The sequence below is a fragment of the Engystomops pustulosus genome, chromosome 5 (assembly GCF_040894005.1).
Source record: "Engystomops pustulosus chromosome 5, aEngPut4.maternal, whole genome shotgun sequence".
Lineage (NCBI taxonomy): Eukaryota > Metazoa > Chordata > Amphibia > Anura > Leptodactylidae > Engystomops > Engystomops pustulosus.
In genome coordinates this window covers 195192016-195215429 of record NC_092415.1, presented here as the reverse complement: position 1 = coordinate 195215429, position 23414 = coordinate 195192016, and the positions used below count along the sequence as shown (strand labels likewise).

At 45.0% G+C, this 23414-nt stretch overlaps 1 protein-coding gene across 2 annotated transcripts in view; it reads left to right on the top strand.

Moving 5' to 3' along the window:
- The window catches only part of RUNDC3B (RUN domain containing 3B), a 101933-nt gene that overhangs the window by 5411 nt on the left and 73108 nt on the right, over positions 1-23414 (top strand). The window lies entirely within an intron of this gene.

The window sequence follows — 23414 nt, the reverse complement described above, 5'->3', positions numbered from 1 at the left end:
GTAGGGGATGAAATGTCATTTCTAGAATTCCCTCTTTTGTGTAGGATGTCACTCAGCCTGTCAGTTGTGTTCCGGTTGCTCAACGCTTGGGCCAGACGCTGCTAGTTGCACTCAGTACATTCACTCGTGTGAATAGGACCCAACATTGTAGCAAATACTACAAGATTTTCCTACACCCTGTAGCAAACCCTCAGAGTTTAGAGAGAATCTGGAACATGACCCCTAATAAACCACCCCAGTGCTCAGGAGGGGTAACTTTCTATATTACAGTTTTGGCTCATTTACTGGATCATAGGTCATGTTTTATGGGTCAGACATTGACCTACTGGGCATCTACATAGGTGACACTAGAGAGGTGGTTTCCTTCCATCTGGATGAGCCATTGGGACTCATTTACTAAGGGTCCGTCAGACGCACTTTCGTCGGGTTTTCCGCCAATTTCTGTTTTGCGCTGAATTGCCCCAGGATTTTGGCATACGCAATTGGATTTTGGCGCATCGGCATCAGCTTTCAGGGGCGTGGCCGTCAGATAACCAGATGGATTCAGACAAACCGCGGAATTTAAAAATGCAATTGTGTCACAAGATCAAGCACTCGCATCGGGAAGAAGCAGGTGAACTCCAGCGGACCTAGGCGGGGAAGCGACACCTGCAGGAACTCTGGCGCACGATCTTCATGAATCGCGCTGGACCCGAATCTTCATTGGACAACGCACAGCTGGATCGCGACAGGACCGGGTAAGTAAATCTGGGTGCCCTTTACCTTAGAAGTGAATGTTGCAGATAAGGAAGTTTCTGTCTTCCATTGTTTCCCCATCACTGTCATGTCAGATAATTCTAGATGACAGATGAACAATGGGCAGATTCCCTGGTGGAACCTGTTACCATTATACTGCGTGAGATGGGCTGAGGGGTAACACGGGTGCATTTAAGGTGAATTGGGCTGTGCCTGCGACTTCATACAAGCTGTTACACATAGGGGCACATTGATAATTTGAGGTGGGATGTGTATGATGCTGCCCCCGGCACCCGCAGGATCCGGCATCCTGATAAATCCGGCTGGCTGACAGCACAGCGATGTTCTGCGTCTGACCTGGCGTAGAATTGTGCCTAAACGACCCTTAATCCCTTACCTCCCATGTAAGGGAACGTTCACACATTGCATTTACATTGCGTCAACAATGTGTTTACATTGTGTTAACAAATTATTTCTCCTCTAAAAGGAAGAAAATTGTCTCTCTGGTGCCACCTACAGGTTACATTGTGTTTGCATAAACACGCAGTAAACATGGTGTAAATGTAATGTTAACGTGACATTTACACAGTGTAAACACAATTGAATTACTTTTACAGTACATTAACAAATGCAATGTGTGATTCGCACCCTCACCGTGCAGCCTCTTCAGCAGTGCCATGTAGCAGAGCTGAGATTGTTAATGAAAGGGGTATTCCCATCTCAGCTGCTCTGACGTTCACCCTGCAGTACGTAGCTAACTATAATCTTTACCAAAACGGGAGTAACTTTGTAAATCGTAATTTAGATACTACTGTAATATGCTTCAGAGCTGCAATCACAATTCTGTTGCCTGGTATTTTCCAAACAGAAACATTTCTATGGGTTAAATTACTTTATTAACCCATAATGATAACCCAATAACATATGCAGCAGGCAGCTACAAGTGCTTGTTACTGTTCGGCTGTTCACAAACGGTCTGGCTCTTAGAGCCGGCTCTTTCACATGAACAACGGGAGTCGGCTCATTAAACCTCGCCCCCAATTGGCTCACCAACGGCCCCATTTAACCTCCCTGGCCTGCTGCTCCCTATTATATATTTAATAGGGAGCCATTCAGGAGCTAGAAGAGCCGACTCTTCTTAGTGAGCGGGGCTTAATGAGCCAGCTCACTAAGAAGAGCCAGGATTCCCATTGCCACTGCCCCCTGCTTCCCCATGATCAGTTATCTCCTTGTAGTTTGCAGCTCCTCTCTGCTCACAATGTGCTGGCAGGAAGTGATCAGTGAGAGTCTCTGAGCTCCGTGCAGGGGGCGGGGCTACATGCTCAGAGCAGAGACAGATAGAAACTCAGCTCCACGCTGTCACACAGAAATCCAAGATGGCTCCCGACCCTAAGTCAGAATTTAAAGGGTCGTGTCTGGGGGCAACTGAAATTGTGTACAGCATGACTGATGGAGACAGGTTGGACTTATAATTCTGTATTTTTGTTAATATGAGTGAATTAGAGAATGTGTTATTTTGTCATCCTGAGTACATATAAGAAACTTGTCTTCGTGGGAGGAATACCCCTTTAACTAGACACATTTAGGAAATAATATCATATCTATGATCAGTTTTGATAAATTAATCCCAATTAGGGCTTCACTAAAGGGCAAACCTAACTTGTACATATGTAGATAAGTGCTACATTATTTACTACTATTAGTGTTTACTCTTCTTCCCACTTTAATTGTTCTCTTCCCTATCACTTGTCTGATAAACCGTAACTTATTGTGTATAAAAATGTGTCTTATATCTGGCCTGATGATGAGACCCGAGCTTAAAAAATGGCGCAATTTTCATGTGCAAATCATACAATTGCCATTCCTAACCATGGCCTGGCCTAGTGTGGTGTGTTATTGCGCCCATATAGGCGCAAATCAGTGTGAAATAAGGCTCAAGCATCTGAGAAATACAAAGGCAATCTAGGCACAATCCATGAAACTGCTACACTGCGAACTCCGACGAACTGCTGGAAAAAGATACAAAAAATTGCGCAAATACCCCAATGCGCTCAAAAAGTCACTAAAATACAACCAAAAAAGGTGCATAACATAAATCTGTCCCATGATCTCCTAATGGGGGCACACCTCGCAGCCTATGTCATAAATCTCAGTGCACAGAGTAAAGTTGAAGGATTTACAATGCTTAAATTGCCAGATATCATTGGAGATCAAAGTGTTGGACAGCAGCTTATGGGCCACTTTGGCTTATGGGTCTGGTTGCGTGTTACCTAAGGCCCATTGCCCCCGATTTATCAAAAGGGACCCAATTTACACTAAGTGCAGTTTGCCTTATGAATGTCTAGGGTGCGGCACATTATTGAAACCTTCTTGAACCGAAAAACGTATTGGTTGCTATAGACAACTCAATATTTCCATGGTACCAGATATACTATATTTGCTTCATCGAGGACTGTGTGTGCTGAGGATTTATGTATTTATGTCAGACTCTCATATTATCCTTTACGTTCTTAGATTTTTGGATCGAAACAGGGAACGTCTGTCACCAAAATGTCTCTGGAAAAACAATGTGATAAATAAATTCTGCTCTCTGTGCCTGTGATTCTCTTTCAGTAAATGACAATGTAGTTGTTCTTCAATTTTTACAAAAATCTCTGCCGATGGATAATAATGGGGGAGGGGGCTCTGCCCTTGTCCCGCCCCTACCTCTAGAATACAGGATTTAGTTAACGACTGTGTCATTGTACATTCTGAGCTACGCAAAATCTGATTGGTCAGACAAAAAATTATCTAAAATGCCCTGTGCCTCATATACTTTACAACTCATTCAATAAATGGGGCGTTACCTTGTGAAAAGGAGGCGTGGCATGCACTTATTTGACACATTTTAACCCCCCTCCCCCCCAAATTAAGCTAAACAGTTGGTAGGACTAAACAGTCTTAAGTGTATGTTTCACTGATGTTGCGCTGGCACTTCACCCATGACATCTATTCCTGCTCTCATTTCACATATACACAACACTTTTGAAGGTCCTTGAAAGGTCCTGAAACCGCAGTTTGAAGGCAGACAGAAGGGACGCATCCTGCATTACCCCAAGAAGCTGATTCTAGTACCTGATGTAGGAATCCAGAATTGTAGGGGCTATAATATTCAGGGAAGTCTTAATCCCCTGATGGCCCTATGCACATGAATGCGTTTTTTACAGTCCTATTCCTGACGACCCGAGACTTCCCATAAAAGTCCCATAAAAATAGGACACCCGTGACCTATTCATATTTGCGGATCATTTTATAGGTAACACAGTCGTGTGACCCTTTAAGGGGCTGGGACAAACTAATGACATCAATTGCTAGACTTCATTTTTTCGGCAGATGCCCCACAACAGATGACATAACTATTAGTAATAGACAGTTTTTGCGGATATAGAAGACATAGGGACCACAAAAACAGAACATGAATCTATCGTTTGGGACCTAAAAACTACACCCGTGTTCGTATTCAAGTAGCCTATTAGAAAACTTCATTAATGGACATGCCTGGAATCCCCCATGGGCCAAAGTAGGGGGGAAAAAAACATACTTACCCTGCTCTGGTTCCAGCGGCACTCCGCTGCTTCCAATTTTTGAGGCCTGCGTCCATTTGGAGGTCCGGGAGGGTCACAGGACCTGTTTCATCCAATGAGTGGCCTACACTTCCTGTCAAATCACTTCCTGTGTTGCCTCCTGAGTCAAGGATGTGATTGGCTGAAGCAGGTCCTGTGATCATGTGAAAGCAGGACCAAAAAACTTCAATAATGGAGTTGCAGGGGAAATGGAGACATTTTTTTGCCCTGACCCAGCCCACTGGGTTTTTTTTTAATTTTCTTGGATAACCCCTTTAAGAAGTACCTCCTTTATGAGCCAGAGGTGGACATGGTACAATTCATGTATAACTTAAAGAGCCATTCACTGCTGTGTGAATATCCAAAGCCAACCCATGGCGATCAGCCGATTTGTTGAGACAACACATTTAAAGGGATGTTCTGATTTCAGACATATATGGCTAATCTATACAGGAATGAAATGCTACTCTCACACCTATTGAGGGGTAAGAAGGGGATGCCCCTTTAAGAAGCCTTGAACCTTCATAAAAGGGGTTAATTTCCTATTTTATTTGTTTTCTGGTCCATTGGAATCGCTTTTCTTCCGTTTGCTTCTATTCCCGAGCAGTGAAACCTTGGCACGATGAGACGGGCGTCGCTGACATCGTACATTTCTCTGCTAGAATAGTGATTGGATTTTCAGCAGCGCCGGTTCTGGTATAATTACCCCGCAATACTGTGTAATATCACAAGTCAGTCAGGACGTAGGACGTGTTGCGAATTCTTAGGTGGATTTGCCAAATTTTTATTAATTTTTTTAAAATTGTTTTGTTTTGCAAATGTGACTAATACAGAATGTTACCTAAAATCCCTCTAGGACAGAGGGGAAGGTTTTTGGATGAACCGTCAGCACCCTGTTATCCAGGACAGTGACAGGATCACAATGATGTCCTTCTAGGGGGGAGTTATGTCCACACCCGCCCGTTTTGTCCCGCCAGATACATCAAGAGGCTCCGGCCTATTGGTATAACTGGGGCCTCACCATGGAGCCACCAATTCTATGCCAGATACCAGCGCAATCAATGGCGTAACTTGAGGCTGATGGGCCCAAGTGCAAAGTCTTAGCCAGACCTCTGACTACAATGTATGGTTTATAGTAATAGTCTTCTCATATGGGAAAGGGACACCATAAGGGCCCCCTAAACCTCTTGGGCCCAAGTGCGACCGCACCCTCTGCACCCCCTCAAGTTACACCCCTTGGCGCAATCTTTAGCTAGTGCGCAGGAACAGGGCAGGAACACCTGGTGCCGACCAACTTCACGATCCTCCATGTACACTTAGCGTGGTCCCAGCATCCTGACCCCCAAACAATCATATTGTTAGCCTCTCTTCTGTGAATAGGGGATAATATTGGAGGCAACCCCTTTTAAAGGATATTTATGCCCTGCTGGTAATTCTGGGTAAGGAATATGGAGTTAGGTTTTCCTAGTAGTGATGTTTTGTTCACGAAGAAAGGCAGAGCTTACTCTTTCACATGAACCCCACATAACCACGCCCCTTATCGCCTCACCACACCCCCTTTAACCCGATAAAATCAGGTGAAAAGTGGTGTGGAGGGGGTGGCTGGAATGAGGCTCCCTATTGTATATTTAATAGGGAGCCGTTCAGGAGGCAGAAGAGCCGGCTCTTCTTAGTGAGCGGAGCTAAATGATCCAGCTCACTAAGAAGAGCCGGAGTTACCATCACTATTTCCTAGGTGGGAAAAAAGAAAACTGTGCTTCTAGAGAAACTATGCCTCCACTAAGGCACCTGGGGTTTTCTATAATCCTGGTAAAGTTTTTTTGTTATCTCTATTTTTGCATAAGCTGAAAAAGTCTGCAGTATTAAGGGTTAAGGCAGTGCCGGCCAATCTGCGGGCATTATTTATGAGCGGTACTCCGAGGGGCGCTCTACTCACTGCAGCCACTATTATTTATAGTATATGGGCACCTGTTGCCATTCCCAGCACACGGATATCTCCTTGTACACAAGAGGCTAATGCGTTTCTAATAGAGAGAGAGGCTTTCCCCAGCTGTGACATAGCCCCTGCCCGTATATCAGCATTCATTGCGTGCTCCTTCTCCTATCTGCATTGTTTGCTTCCAGCTCCGCTCTGAGTACGTTGCGATCACTGAATCACATCCTATTGCGTCCGCCGAGCCCCATCACTCAGACATCCGCAATGCTATAGCCTGCGCCGGTGTGTGGGATCACAATCCATGGGAACGTTCACCTCTCTGTTCTACATATATCTGTACACAGTATATATTTCCAGATGTATATGGGCAGTCACATGTACACAGTTCTGCACCGGAAGCAATCAATATTGCTGTACTTACCCTGTATATGCTGTCATTATAGATATCCTTATTGTATTTGTGTCTTAAAGGGAACCTGTCATCAGGAGCACTTTTCCTGGCTCCCCCATGTCCCATAGAGAATAGTGTGCACATTGCCAAAGAGTTTTTACAATAAAACTGTCTTTTTTTCGATAAAATGAAAAGTTAGATGAAAGTTTACCTTTCTCTTTTTCTGGCTCATCATAGAGAATAGCATAGACATCCCTAAAGAGTTTTTATAGAAAAACTAGTAAAAAAAAAGATGTTGAATTAAAGTTTACTTTTCAGTAGGCAGAGCTGTGTCCCTAGTCCCATGGGAGTGGCCAGTGGGGCAGACATGTATGACGTTGTAAGGGGGTAAGCGACGGAGGGACGAGATATGGGGGACGTGGGAGGCCGTTTCCTTAGGGGGATGGAACACTCCTCACTGGCCACTACCCTGGGACTAGGGACACAGCTCTGCATACAGAAAGGTAAACTTTCATCTAACTTGTGGGGGTGTTACCAGAGCCCCTCCATGCTGACGGTTCACAGGCTAATACATCTCCCCCAGGGGACTCTCTAAGCAGAAAATTCATGATCCTTCTGTGCTATGAGATGCTTTGTGCTGACAATGTGCTTAGATTATCAGTGTACAGGTGTATATACACTTTCATCTGACTTCTGACATTGTACTAACACACGGACACATAGAAAGAGATGAAACAGATCAGCATGAGATGCATGAGATCCATTAGATGCCTATTACACACACAGCACTGCTACATCTGTGTTCTCACAGACATGTGCCTACCTCCCCATTCCCCCGGATAACTTATCTCCTTGTAGCTTGTATTTTGCAGCCTCTCTCTCTGCTCATGATCTCCTGGCAGGAAGTGATCAGTGAGTGTCTCTGAGCTCCGGGCAGGGGGCGTGGCTACAGGCTCAGAGCAGTGAGACACAGAAATCTCAGCTCCACGATCTCACACAGAAATCCTAGATGGCGCCCGACCCTAAGTCTGAAATTACAGGGTCGTGTCTAGGGGCAACTGAAATTGTGTACAGCAGGACTGATATATCTGTGAAATGCTGCATTTTTGTTAATAACAGTGAATTAGAGAATGTGTTATTTTGTTATCCTGAGTATATTAAAGCCCTTTAAGAACATATTGGATGTTAAAGGAAATCTACCACCAGGATGAAGGATTGTAAACCAAGCACACTGACATACTAGTGTGTGCCCCCTCTGGCAGGATCTGCTCTTTTTTTGCTTCTTATGCCCTGGTTTAAAAAAAAAAACTTTTTAAAATAATGAGCCTGAGGGGCTCCAAGCTCCATAGGTGTTAATTGAACCCGGAGCCCCTCAGGCTCATACGCACAATTTTTAAAACCCTTTTTTCTTAAAAACCAGGGTATAACAAGTTAAAAAAATATCGAATCTTGCCAGAGGAGGCACACACCAGTATGTCAGTGTGCTTGGCTTACAGTCCTTCATTCTGTTGGTAGCTTAAATCATTGAAAGATGGAAGAGCCCGGGACATTAGACTGAGACGCGAGATGAAAGGCAGGAAGGTGCAGCGCTGTGCCCAGCTTTGTGATTAGTATAAATTGTATTTGGAATTTGAAGATGAATCTGGCTGCTGTGTTCATAATAGATTGTAGATGATGGTAATTCATTGATGGTTGATCTGCAGGATACTGGGTGCACCATAAGGGTGCATTTAAACGTGGCGTTAACGCATGCGCTTTCAAACGCATCGCAACAGCTGAGAAGAAGAGACGTGCCTATTGACATTGCTGTCAACATTGCGTTTACAAAACTTCACGTGTTGACGTGATGTTAACACATACATTTGCATCACTTTAACGCATGTTTGTTAACACTGTGTTAACATTGTGTTAAGGTGTGTATTTTGTAAACGCCATGTTGATAGCAATGTGATTAGGCAAATATCCCCTTCTCAGCTGTTGTGATGCCTTTGAAAACAAGCACCCGTTTTCAGTCCGTTTTTAGTCACGCGTTCTCAGTCCATTAAAAAACGCATGCAATTTTTTGCAAACACCTCCGGTTTTGTCCATTTTTAATTAAGATAATTGGAAAAAACGGACAAAAACGGAATCGTTTTCAAGGGTGATGCCACACGTCCTGACTGAAAAAGCATGCTTAAAAATGGATCAAAAACGCCACGTGTGGCATCACTCTACATTCGCACGATGTATGCACGCCATACTGTAGTACAGCGGGCATACATCGGCAGTGGGGAGAGGAGCAGGGGGCGAACGCTGCTCATCCCCGCCCCTTTCCATAGAGTAACATAGGGCCCCGCTCCGTATTCCGTAGAAAGATGGGACATGTCCTATCTTTCTACGGGCTACGGAATGGTACAGTGTGCTGCACCGTACCACTCCTGTAAGGTGCCGTGAGGCCATTGAAGTGTATGGGGGACGTATATACGTCCCCCATATGTTCGTGTGAATGTAACCTTGGGGTGATGCCACACGTCCCGTTTTAAAGCATACGTTTTTTACTGTTTGCCATGTGCTTGGCTGCTTTGAACCTGTTCACCTATTAAGATAAACAGGTTCAAAGCAGCCAAAAGCTTGGTCAACAGTCAAAAACGCATGCTTTAAAACGGGATCATCCTACGAGTGATGCCACACGTGGCGTTTTTTGGTCCATTTTTAAGCATGTGTTTTCAATCATGTGGTTTTTAAGGGTTCTAAGCAGCCAAATGCATGGAAAACGGTCAAAAACATTGGGGCTCATTTACTTACCCGGTCCTGTCGCGATCCTTCAGCGCGTTGTCCAACGTTGATTCGGGTTCTGCCGGGATTCACTAAGGTTGTGTGCCTGATATCCAGTAGGTGTCGGTGCTGCGCCGAGGTCCGCCGGAGTTCACCTTCTTCTTCCCGGTTTATGTAAGTGCTTGATCTTGCGACACATTTAGTTTTTTAAATTCTGCGTTTTTTCCGAATACGTCGGGTTGTCCGACAGCCACGCCACCCGATTTCTGCTGTGTGAAAGCCGGCGTGATTGCGCCAAAATCCGATCACGTGCACCAAAATCCTGGTGGAATTCGGCGCCAAACAGAAACATCCGGGAAACCCGACGAAAGTGCGGCTGCAGAGCCCTTAGTTAAGGAGCCCCAATTAGTTTTTTAAACGGACTGAAAACGCCATGTGTGATATCACCCTAAGGAGACTATGCTCAACAGCTGGCCAGTGGCAGGGCTCAGTATCGCGTGGATAGGTCGTCAGTAGTATTTCCGTGAAACTCCTTTATCCGTGTACCTTTCCTTCCTAGTCTTCTACATGTTTTTATTGTTCCCTGATTTCTAATAACATCCGGCAGAGAACGCACTTATGTTAGAATATTTTCCTCAAATGTTTTCTCACTGAATGTCCTAATCGCAGGTCATTAGCATATTTCCCATCTCTGGTGTCATTGCGATGCCAATAGGGAAACATTCTTCGCCTTCCTCTTCTTTATTCCATTATAATAATTCATCTTTGCCTCCTCTGAAGGTTGATGGGTGAGAAGTGAATTACCAGATAGAGTTCACTGGAAACGTCGTCTCCCGACTCCCCTCTTTCTTTATTCATAAAGTTTGCACTGTGTAAAAAGCTGATCTCTCTCTTCAGACCCCACTGAGTAGACAAATCTGATATCATCTAAATTAAAGGGGTTCTGCAGGGTCCAGAATACCTTCCAAACTTATAACAGGGCAATGTAGAGACCTTGAGTCAGAGCAGAAAGATACCTTTATGGCTACAAACGGATAAAGCAATGTAGAGATATTCCTCTTTTTATGAATATGCAAATCATCCTGCAAGTGCATTAAGGGTGGGGCCAATTAGTAAAATTTGCATACATAGAGCTACAAATACTGCTCCGAAATTGTTACTTATGGCGGCATCTCTGTCATAAATGACTCTTTCTCTCTCTGCCATGGTCATGACTATCTATAGAAAAATCTGGCAAATTGTGCCCGCCCCTGGTGCATTTGCAGGCTTATTTGCATATCGAGTTAGTTAATTTACTTTATCATGTGAAAGCTTTGTGTGTATAAGAGTGTGTTTTTGTTGTTGTAATATTCCATTAGCAGGCTACCTGTAGCTGTCGGTGTGCCATGCCCCCGAGGCCCCTGGGAAGTGGGTACAGATGGCGCTTATGTTCCAGGGTCCTAGTAATGTGTCGGAGAGGAGTCCTTGGAGTTCTGCCTATCTCCCGATAACACTCATAGTCACCGCCGCGCCAGAGAAACGTGAATCATTTTGTTTTGGAGCAGATTTTTGCGGCTCGTCATCTATCATACAGATCAGTCGTCAGCTCCTAGAGATACAAAATTGCTATTTTTGTCTAAAAAAGGAAACCAAAACAAGCTAAAATCAGTGCGGTTTTATATGCTACACCAAGCGGTAATGGGCAGAGGACTTGTGTTTCTGAATATAGTCTGAACCGGACTCATGTTTTTGATTCTCAATATTTGGCAAATCATTAAAAGTTTTTATATATATCAAAAATTTTATGATAGGAGGGAAATTGGGAATCATTTGCTTTTCAACAGTTTTTATCTATCTTTGTTTATGTTCTGCTAAAACAGTAGATTGTAACCTGCTGTATGTAAAACTAGTAAATTGTAACATTGTAACATTTATTGTAAACACAGTAAATTGTTACTTTTTTATTGCGCTGTAGCCCTATTCTCAAGATTGGTGGAGATGGCAATAGTATAGAAAAGCCATAAGAACATTACAGGAAATCTACCATCATAATCCATCATTATAAACCAGGGACATTACCCATAGATCCAGGCACCGTGACTGTGGGAATCTTCTTATATTTGTTAGCCGTGGCCTCCTTGCTTTTAAAATCAACTTTTATAATTATGATATGGAGACATAAAGGCTTCCCAGAACCTCTCCATGTCGTAGCTTCACAGGCTTTTACACTGTCTCCACCTTTCCCTCTGCTCCAGCTCGGCCTGATGTAATCTCACTGTAGCACAGAAAGTTCCAATACACAGTAGGAGGGGAAATTGCTTCTGCACAGTGTAACAGCCTGTGAGTCTGCAGCACAGAGGGGCTCTGGCAACACCCCCAGTAGCCTGTCAGTCTCAATAACATTATTATTTAAAGGGATTATTATAATAATATTTAGAAGGTAGGTGGCCATGGATAACAAATTTAAGACAATTACCCTAGTCACGGTGCCTGGATCTATGAGTTAGTGCCCCTGTTTCCCCAAGACGAATTTAGAATTTTTTTCTTCAGCTTCCAGTGTCATTTTAAAGATAGTGGGGGTCATTTACTAAGGGCCCGATTTGCGTTTTTTGCGAAGGGTTAACCGAATTCTTCCGTTTTGCTCTGATTTTCCCTGTATTGCCCGTTATTTCGGCGCACGCGATCGGATTGTGGCGCATCGGCGCCGCATGCACGCGACGGAAATCGGGGCGTGGCTGTAAAAAAAACCTGACGGATTCGGAAAAACCGCCGCATTTATAAAAAAAAAAAGTGTCGCTCGGCACGCGCTTACCTTCACCCACGACTGCTCGGTGAACTTCAGTGCGTTGCGATGCTCTTCAGCGCAGCAGCACCACCTGGTGGACGTCGGAGGAACTGCCTTAGTGAATCGCCGGAAGACCCGAATCCACCGCAGAGAATGCGCTGCTGGATCGCGAATGGACCGGGTAAGTAAATCTGCTCCAATAGATCTGATATTTCAACATGTACAATGATCATTTTGTGAGATACAGAAACATAGATACAGGCAGTGACAGAAAGAGTTGGGAATGTGAGCTGCAGATAATAAAATAGGATGCAATATCCACATGAGATTTTAGGTGACCATGAAAGATGGTTTAGGTGCTATAGAGCCCAAGACAGGGGTTAGGATGAAGAAGATATTTCAAACCACCTCCACGTCAGGGGGACATAGAGGGACGTGAAGGGGGCGCCGGCAGACAGAGTGGGCACAGCCAGCAGGTTAGTGGGTCAGCGTGGGACATTCCTGTACCCGTGCCTGCGCACTTGCTATAGACGGCAACTTTTCATACATGCAAAGTCACCGGCTGTGCAGCCGCACGCTGGATACTTCAAGGGGCCGGAGCCCCTTCTTGGCTGTGCCAGGAGGGTTGTCGCTCGTGCATCAGCATATAATAAATAAACCCCATTGGGGCTATTACACTAAAGGTATAAAAGCTGATGACAGGTTCCCTTTAAGGTTGGAGACATGAGTAGCGTAATGACTACTCTGCAGCAGATTACAGTCACATCATAGTGGATGAGGTTTATACAAATCCCCTTCACGTGCTGTGTAATTTTGTGTGACACCCCCACTATGTGAAATAGTAGGGTCAGAATCCCAAGGATGTCAATTATTGCTGCAATGATTACAATGATTGAACTCTTCCCAACCAGTACAGGGGTGTCATGTCTGCCAGAGACCACGTCTGTGTTTCTTACCTTAAAGGGCTTTCTAAGTTATTTATATCCTTGGATCAGATCAGTGGGGAGCTGATATATTTTGGACCCCCACCAATTAATTGATTCCATCTTTCTCCGTGAAAAAGAGTTGAGCTGCAGTAACACAGTTTGGCCACATAACAGAGAACAGCGCTGTTCTTCCAGATTTATGCTCTCCGTTTATTCCGGCGCTAGAATCCACTGATTAGTATTGGGTCTTGGTTGTCAAACCCCTGCGAGTCTGATATCGACAGCCAAATTTGCATTTCTCAAAAATCTGGTGCACCCCTTTAAAAGTGACTTTTTTTTAAAATTCTAATAAATGGCTCCTTCTGATGTTGCCAGACTCCTGCCTCTTACTTCACCTTTACCTTAATAGTCGCAGAAAACAACTACTAGCTTATTGTTCTCCGGAGACGATTTCCAATTTCTTGTGGGAGAAGTAATCAGCGCTATTGTTGTAGCGTGCGGATAGCGCCATTGTTCTGCTATCTGTGTCATCTGCAATGGCTGTGCCATCTCCGCGCCGTAGCATCGTCTGTATACACCCAGATGGATGAACTGTGGGGGGAATCTCTTCTGTGCCGGCATTCAGAGATGGCCGCACTGACCCCCATTATTTGTCTTTGTATAGAAAGTTTTAGTTGATGGAGATGTTTACAGACTGTGGTTTATCTAGAAGAGGGGAAATTATACTGTCACTAGCGGAGAAATCATAACTGGGTTTTATCATAGCGGATATGTTTCCATTTTACTGACAGTCTCCTGCAGAAGTTTTGTGGGACACAGAGTGATGGCTATATAGAGAGATAAGAGGGGGCAACACAGAGTGATGGCTATATAGAGAGATAAGAGGGGGCAACACAGAGTGATGGGAATATAGAGAGATTAGAGGGGGCAACACAGACTAATGGAGGTATAGAGACATAAGAGAGGGGCAACACAGTGCGATGGGGATATAAAGAGATAATAGGGGCAACACAGTGATGGGAATATAGAGAGATTAGAGGGGGCAACACAGAGTGATGGTGTATAGAGAGATAATAGGGGCCACACAGCAATGGTTGTATAAAAAGATAACAGGGGCAACACAGTGAAGGAGCATAGAGAGGTTAGAGGGGGCAACACAAAGTGATGGGGACATAGAGAAATAATGGGGAGGGGGGGGGTGAGGTTATAGACAGAGAGAAGAGTGGGCAATCCTAGATCAGTGGAGGCACAGGGGGGGGGGGGGAGTTGGTCAACATAAGGAAAGGGGCATAGAGAGATAAAAGGAGAGAACATAGAGAGATGTGGCATAGAGAACTAAAAATGGGCAACATTAGGATCATTCACAGTAATAAAAAAAAAATAATTTTATACGAATCGGTTCAGGTTTAAAAATTCACACCCATTTGTCAATTTATTCATGCATTTCCAGAAGTAGTAAAACAATAACTGACCACCTACTGTAACCTGAGGGCTATAATTTTTTTTAAACCCCAGTGGGCATGGTGGTGGTGGTTCCCTTTAATTGGTTGATTAGTGGTATACCATAGTCCTAGGCAGTGCAGAAGCTGAAGCTACTTCTGGGTCTGGGAGGAAATGGCACCAATAGAAGAACATAAAAGAACAGCAGGACCTATGGTCCTATGTCTTCAAACTGGATATTTAACCAGCTGAATCCTGAAAACCACTTCACCGTGAACGATATTGATCCTGCTTAGGAAGAAAGATCCATTTCAGGCAGGGACGGAGTAATGAGATGGATAAAGGTCTTGAAGCCATTAGACATGTTCAGAAAAGACGATGATTTTCCGCTCCATTAAACTCTATGGTTAGTGATAATCTACCACCTTATCCATGGAAGAAGCCCCGTGTTTACATCTTTCCAACTCAAGTAGAAGAGCGGTTACCCCCTTTTTAGAGGAACACCACATAATACAGGTCATGGTCTCGGGTACTGAGAGTAGTTTAGTAAAGAGGTCTTTTCACCCTCTATAACATCCTGATGCCTTTAAGGGTATTTGTACTATTTCTATAAGTCCCTTAAAGTAATTGTAGTTCAGGAAGATCTGGAAACATCACTAACTTTAATGGGGTTTTTCAGGATACTGGACAATTCCATTGGGCCGGGGTTGACTATTTGGGGGTCATTTACTAAGGGCCCGATTCGCGTTTTCCCGACGTGTTACCCGAATATTTCCGATTTGCGCCGATTGTACCTGAATTGCCCCGGGATTTTGGCGCACGCGATCGGATTGTGGCGCATCGGCGCCGGCATACGCGCGACTGAAATCGGGGGGCGTGGCCGAACGAAAACCCGACGTATTCGGAAAAACCGCCGCATTTAACAACCGAAAAAGTGTCGCTTGGGAAGCGCTTACCTTCACCTGGTCCGAGGTGGTGCATTCCGGCGCGTTGAGATGATTTTCAGCGCAGCAGCGCCACCTGGTGGACAGCGGAGGAACTGCCTTCATAAATCCCGTCTGGACCCGAATCCTGTGCAGAGAACGCGCCGCTGGATCGCGAATGGGCCGGGTATGTAAATCTGCCCCTTTGGGGCAGATTTACTTACCCGGTCCGTTCGCGATCCAGCGGCGCATTCTCTGCACTGGATTCGGGTCCGGCCGGGATTCATCAAAGCAGTTCCTCCGCCGTCCACCAGGTGGCGCTGCTGCGCTGAAGTCCGCTGGAATGCCTCGAAATACACCGGCCTATCCAGGATGAAGGTGAGTGAAATTTTCGCAACACAATTTTTTTTTTTAAATGCGGCGGTTTTTCCAAATACGTCGGGTTTTCGGTCGGCCACGCCCCCCGATTTCTGTCGCGCGCATGCCGGCGCCGATGCGCCACAATTCAATCGCGTGCGCCAAAAACCCGGGGCAATTCAGGTACAATCGGCGCAAATCGGAAATATTCGGGTAACACGTCGGGAAAACGCGAATCGGGCCCTTAGTAAATGACCCCCTTTGTGTCCTGAACCCGATTCCCGATTCCAGCATTGCATTGCTCTTCACTTCCCCGGCTGGACCTAAAGTATTGGGGTCGTGGGACCCACTGGGGCTTATTTACTAAGGGTTCCGCAGCCTCATTTACGTTGGGTTTTCGGGGATTGCGCCACCGGCACAGAGATTTAGATGGGGATTGTGTCGCACGCTATTGGCGCCAGATTCCATGCGACAGAAATCGGGGGTCGTGCCATCAGACGATCCGACGTATTCGTGCGCTTTAACATTTAAATTGTGTCGCAAGACAATGCACTTACATGCACCGGGAAGAAGATATATGCAAGATTTCGGGCGCACGATCTTAGTGAATCACACCACAGTCCATGATTGGCGGATAATGCACAGTGCGGATTGCGACAGGACCGGGTAAGTAAATGTGCCCCACTGTGTAGACTAATAGAAGCGGGTCTGAAACTTCCAGCCCAGCTGAACAATAAGAGGACACTGCAACGTTGGAACTAGAAGCCCATGTTTTATTTCCAGGATTTAGACTTTTTTTTTATTTAAAGCCTCTTGTATTGAGGTTGTTTTATATGATTTTCCTCTTTTTTATTATGCCTTTATAACAGTCTTCTGTATTTTTGGTTAATTAGCTCCTCCAGTAATTCGTGGCGGCAGCGCAGCCAGAAGAGGAGACTTACAATTAATAGACACAGACAATTCTCTTTAATTTGCCTTAACGTTCAGACCCGGGGACCTTATTCCATCTAAATGAGGAGCTGTAATACCTTCTTATAGTCTCGGCACACTAGAATTAAATCCAAATGCAAAACATGGAATTAGAGCGCGTCTCCCGAGGCTTCTCGACGCGGGAATGGGCCATACTGGTAAAATACGTGTGTGGTGAGACGGGAACTATGAGCTTGGGCTGGAAACGCCACAGGCCACACTGATGATTTCATTACGGAGCTGGACGGACGTAGAGGAACTCCGGGTCATGCAGGAACATCGGCAGGAGGGGGATGGAGTTGTCTCCACTTTGGTCGATTGTAAACTAATTTAAGTTGTTGACGAAAGGACTATAAAATCAAATTTCACTTGCAAAACTGCTTTTCGGCAATCGTATTATGGTAAAAATTCCTTGTTAGTTGTTGTTGTTCCTTCACAGGAGCAGCTTTGGTCTCTTCTTACCATGATAGGCCAAATATAGTACGTAGGCCGATCTGGAGGACCCGGATGTGGATCGGCTGCTCTTAGAGGGATCTTTGCTGATCATTGCCTGCCCATTGGTGTAGTGTGAATGAGACCTGAAACCATTGGAAAGTAATGTTATTAACAGGTTAATGTTAAATACGCATCATAATTCCATTTTTTATGGTGGTTTTGCCTTGTGTTATAATATTTAATATTATAATATCACTGGAGTTTAAGTTTTGGCTGGGGTCCAGAAGACCGAAACGACTTACTAGAGCTGCACCACCAAGCGGATATAGAATATCAGAACTCAATATTTCCCAGATTGGGATCAGATCGTTACCACTGGTTGCTAATATGGAAACCTGTCCATGTACACACATGGTAAGAAAATTTCTTAGACTAGAAGGGTCTACAGAATCTAAGACTTAGAGATGCCAAAATTATTGGGTATTAACCTGGTCTTTTAGGCTAGTCTAGGAGCATTAAGAGAGAATTTGAGGAAGACTGTCAGAAGAGTGATGAGAAATAGGACTCTAGCACAAGTTGAAAGTGTGGATTGCGCTTAAGTGGGGGAACTAGTTATTAAGATAGTTGAGCTCCCCTCACCCCTCCCACATCCATAGGGAGCTGTGTAGGTCCTATTCCTCCCGTATCGGTTACAGTTTGGTAAGACACGGTGTACTCACCGGAAAGGGGTCCTGTATAATGTAAGTAAATGGTGGCCACGAACTGGACGTTCTATAAGGTTATCTGTGTGAGGCCTAAAGGGTGAGCTGTAGGTAAAGCGTTGTGAGCACTTCTGTCAACCTCCAATACAACTTCTTTTGGTTTATAAAGTCTAACAATCAAGGACTCCCAAAATCCATCACCAGCTTGAGCTCAGATGTGATCACCCAGCAGTCAAACATTTCTCGGAATCCACTTACTGTTACATACTAAATTCTCACACATTCACATCTAGGGCTAAGTGATGTTCTCACCGGAAAGTAAAGGGACATTTCTCACTTGGAGCTACTATGATATGTAGTCATTTGTTTATTCCATGTTATTCTGTTAAGTCTTTATCAGTAGTAGAGTGGTCTACTCTGCCGCTAAATGTAACATCTCGTTTGAGAGTTTTCTGTCAACATATAGGGGGTCATTTACTTATCCTGTCACGATCCAGCGGCGCGTTCTCCGACGAGGATTCGGGTCTTCCGGCAATTCACTAAGGTTGTTCGCCCGTCATCCACCAGGTGTCGCTGCTGCGCCGAGGTCCGCCGGAGTTCACCATCCTATTCCTGGTTCACGTAAGTGTGTGTCAAACGACACTCTTTTTTTTTTTAAATAGCACAATTTTTCCGAATTCACTGGGTTTTCCGACGGCCAAGCCCCCCCCCCCCCGATTTCCATTGCATGCAAGCCAGCGCCGATGCGACACAAACCCGGGGCAATTCATCGCAAAACAGTAACATTCAGAAAACCCAGGAGGTAAAACGCGATTCGGACCCTTAGTAAATGTGCCCCAATGATTGATATCTGATATCTAAACAATTGCATTGGCGGCCGAAGAGGCGGGCGGATGATTCGGCAGATGTAATGGTAAAAAATAAGCCATAGCCCGTTATCCATGAGCAGGTTTGGTCCAACAAATTCGCTCAGTGAGCTTGCGGGATTTCCCTGACCAAACCTAGAACTGAACAGAGCTTTGATCCGGGAAATCCCACAAGTGCACAGAGAAGGTTTGTTGGACCAATCATGGTCGTGGCCAATGGCTTTAAAGGGGTCGTACATTCAGGCACATAGCTTTGACTGGGATATGAAATTCTGGTCTAAATAAATGTCCCCCAATGACCAAAATTTAGCAGTGGAGGTCTCTGAGGCGTGGTGATATCGCAAGGGGTTTTCCGACAACTCCAGTGTCGGAATGGGGTTCTTTAGGCCGACCAGAGAAAATTAATCTGGTGGACCACTCTTCATTATGTCCAGACTTTAGCAGCCTCCAAACTGGGTTGTTATCTGCTGGTCCAGTATTGGGTTGAAACAGGGCCCACCGAAGGATCCTCTGGTACTCTGGTGGGCCAGTCCGACACTACCTCAAGCCTTTCCTAAGGTGTAGAGCCATGAGATGGGAATCCACAGCATAAATTGGCAATCTCTGAACTGAAAATGATCATTGTGCAGTCTTTGCTGTGTGAATTGAACCTTACAATCCTATAACCAGATGGTTTGGGGCTATTTATAGGTACATCAATACCCCGCCCAGCTTGCTGTATCTGGGTGTTAATAGATGCCCTAGTTTGAGAAAATTTGTCTGGTGACAGATCATCTATAAGGAAGAGAATTCAATGTGCTCCAGAAATCACTTTCTTCTTGGTAATTGACTGTCGGAGAGTGTGAAATACTCCCAGGAGATCTGTACTTATGGGCCAATGAGGCAGCGCATCAGAAATGAAGAAAGGCAGCATATTATAAATGGAAGATATGTGATATGTCCATAAGTGATCTCGTGAGGATGAATCACTGGCCACCAAGAGCCAGATAGTACAGATAATTAACCCGGTCAGGGCCACCACAGTCCATACCATAGCGCCCCTTCTAGAAGTGTTTGGTTCCATATCTGTCTTATTGAGAAGTTTCTGAACACTGGGGGGTATAAGACGTCTTAGAAGAGATGAAATCGGAACATCTCTGACAGCGAATATGTACAAGGAATACAGAGAACAAGCTGCAGGCAAAATCCCTACGACTCTTTGAAAAAGTAGTGCAAATTCCTTCATATTAATAAATTTCACTTAAAAGGATCATTTACATTCTGTGGAATAAATGGGATTTCCTGCTATTAGATTGTTACTGGTGATATGTGACTGTACTGATACTTGTGATATGTGACTGCACTGATACTGGGGATATGTGACTGCACTGATACTGGTGATATGTGACTCTACTGTTACTGGTGATATGTGACTGCACTGATACCGGTGATATGTGACTGCACTGATACTGGGGATATGTGACTGCACTGAAACTGGTGATATGTGACTGCACTGATACTGGTGATATGTGACTGCACTGCTACTGGGGATATGTGACTGCACTGATACTGGTGATATGTGACTGCACTGATACTGGTGATATGTGACTGCACCAATACTGGTGATATGTGACTGTACTGATACTGGTGATATGTGACTGCACTGATACTGGTGATATGTGACTGCACTGATACTGGGGATATGTGACTGCACTGATACTGGTGATATGTGACTGTACTGATACTGGTGATATGTGACTGCACTGATACTGGTGATATGTGACTGCACTGCTACTGGGGATATGTGACTGCACTGATACTGGTGATATGTGACTGCACTGATACTGGTGATATGTGACTGCACTGATACTGGTGATATGTGACTGCACTGCTACTGGTGATATGTGACTGCACTGATACTGGTGATATGTGACTGCACTGATACTGGGGATATGTGACTGTACTGATACTGGTGATATGTGACTGCACTGATACTGGTGATATGTGACTGCACTGATACTGGTGATATGTGACTGCACTGATACTGGTGATATGTGACTGCACTGCTACTGGGGATATGTGACTGCACTGATACTGGTGATATGTGACTGCACTGATACTGGTGATATGTGACTGCACTGATACTGGTGATATGTGACTGCACTGCTACTGGTGATATGTGACTGCACTGATACTGGTGATATGTGACTGCACTGATACTGGGGATATGTGACTGTACTGATACTGGTGATATGTGACTGCACTGATACTGGTGATATGTGACTGCACTGATACTGGTGATATGTGACTGCACTGATACTTGGGATATGTGACTGTACTGATACTGGTGATATGTGACTGCACTGATACTGGTGATATGTGACTGCACTGATACTGGGGATATGTGACTGTACTGATACTGGTGATATGTGACTGCACTGATACTGGTGATATGTGACTGCACTGAAACTGGTGATATGTGACTGCACTGATACTGGTGATATGTGACTGCACTGCTACTGGGGATATGTGACTGCACTGATACTGGTGATATGTGACTGCACTGATACTGGTGATATGTGACTGCACTGCTACTGGGGATATGTGACTGCACTGATACTGGTGATATGTGACTGCACTGATACTGGGGATATGTGATTGCACTGATACTGGTGATATGTGACTGCACTAATACTGGTGATATGTGACTGCACTGATACTGGTGATATGTGATTGCACTGATACTGGTGATATGTGACTGTACTGATACTGGTGATATGTGACTGCACTGATACTGGTGATATGTGACTGCACTGATACTGGTGATATGTGACTGCACTGATACTGGTGATATGTGACTGCACTCATACTGGGGATATGTGATTGCACTGATACTGGTGATATGTGACTGTACTGATACTGGTGATATGTGACTGCACTGATAATGGTGATATGCGATTGCACTGATACTGGTGATATGTGACTGTACTGATACTGGTGATATGTGACTGCACTGATACTGGTGATATGTGACTGTACTGATACTGGTGATATGTGACTGCACTGATACTGGTGATATGTGACTGTACTGATACTGGTGATATGTGGCTGCACTCATACTGGTGATATGTGACTGCACCGATACTGGGGATATGTGACTGCACTGATACTGGTGATATGTGTGCAACATCCCCCACCGGGGCCTAGCCTTTTCTCGGGGCCTGGAGTCAGCCGGGGCCCGCAGTACCTGAGTGGCTGACGGTTGCGGCCTAGGCACGCTAGTGTCACGGTGCTTGGTACGGGGGAACCGGAGGGCTGTCCTACAGCCTGGCAGGTCTCCAGCAGGGTGGTGTTGGCAAGAAATGATGAGGGAGAGGCTGCTATAGCGGATCTCCCTGGGGCAACCCTTTGGTGTCTAGAGTATGAGTCTCTGTGTAGTGGACAGGGTGCCTGTGATGGTGGCAGCCGTAGTAGCAGGGACCAGACGGAGGCAGACGTTGAACAAAAACAACTTACAGTTCTTTATTGGAACCGACAGGAACCGCAGCAACGTGCCTTCAACAGAGTAGTGGAGTGCTGAGATGCAGTTGGAGGGAGCCACAGGATGTAGAGCGCCAGCCTGGATGCAGAGGGAAGGCTGGGAGGTAGCTGTGTCCTGGAAGGATGCTTCAGCTTGTCCTGTAGAGCTTCAGGTATCACCCTTAAAGGTAGGATGATACCCCTTTCCTCACTAACTCTTAGCTATTAGTTCCACTCTTCAGGCAGGGGCTAGGCTCTTCCTGCTCTGGTCTGGTATGCTAGCTGTACAGAGTCTGTACTGGAGTAACTCCATTCTGCTTCTGCAGACTCCTAGGTCTGACTGCTCTCTACCCTCTTCTGAGAGAGAACTCTCCTTCTGCTGGAAGTTTCCTGACAGGGTCTTGTTACTCCCCCTGGACAGGTGATGGCTACTCCTCCAATTACATCTCAGCTTACATCTCAGCTCACAGAGACAAAGTATAACACCTGTGATTGGCTGACACATATGACATCACATAAAACAATTAACTCCTGCCTTACCATTCAGGTTCTACCACTGCAGAGTTCATCTGTGTCATCTATTGTTATGTAGTGACATGCTGTGAGGCTAATCAGACCCTACACAGGCTGCAAGCTACATGGTGGGACGTATTCGCAACCACTCCTCTGCCTTGCATCGGCGAGGGTGTTGCATGGGACTGCACTGATACTGGTGATATGTGACTGTACTGATACTGGTGATATGTAACTGTACTGATACTGGTGATATGTAACTGTACTGATACTGGTGATATGTGACTGTACTGATACTGGTGATATGTAACTGTACTGATACTGGTGATATGTAACTGTACTGATACTGGTGATATGTAACTATACTGATACTGGTGATATGTAACTGTACTGATACTGGTGATATGTAACTGTACTGATAATGGTGATATGTGACTGTACTGATACTGGTGATATGTGACTGCACTGATAATGGTGATATGTGACTGCACCGATACTGGTGATATGTGACTGTACTGATACTGGTGATATGTGACTGCACCGATACTGGTGATATGTGACTGCACTGATACTGGGGATATGTGACTGCACTGATACTGGGAAT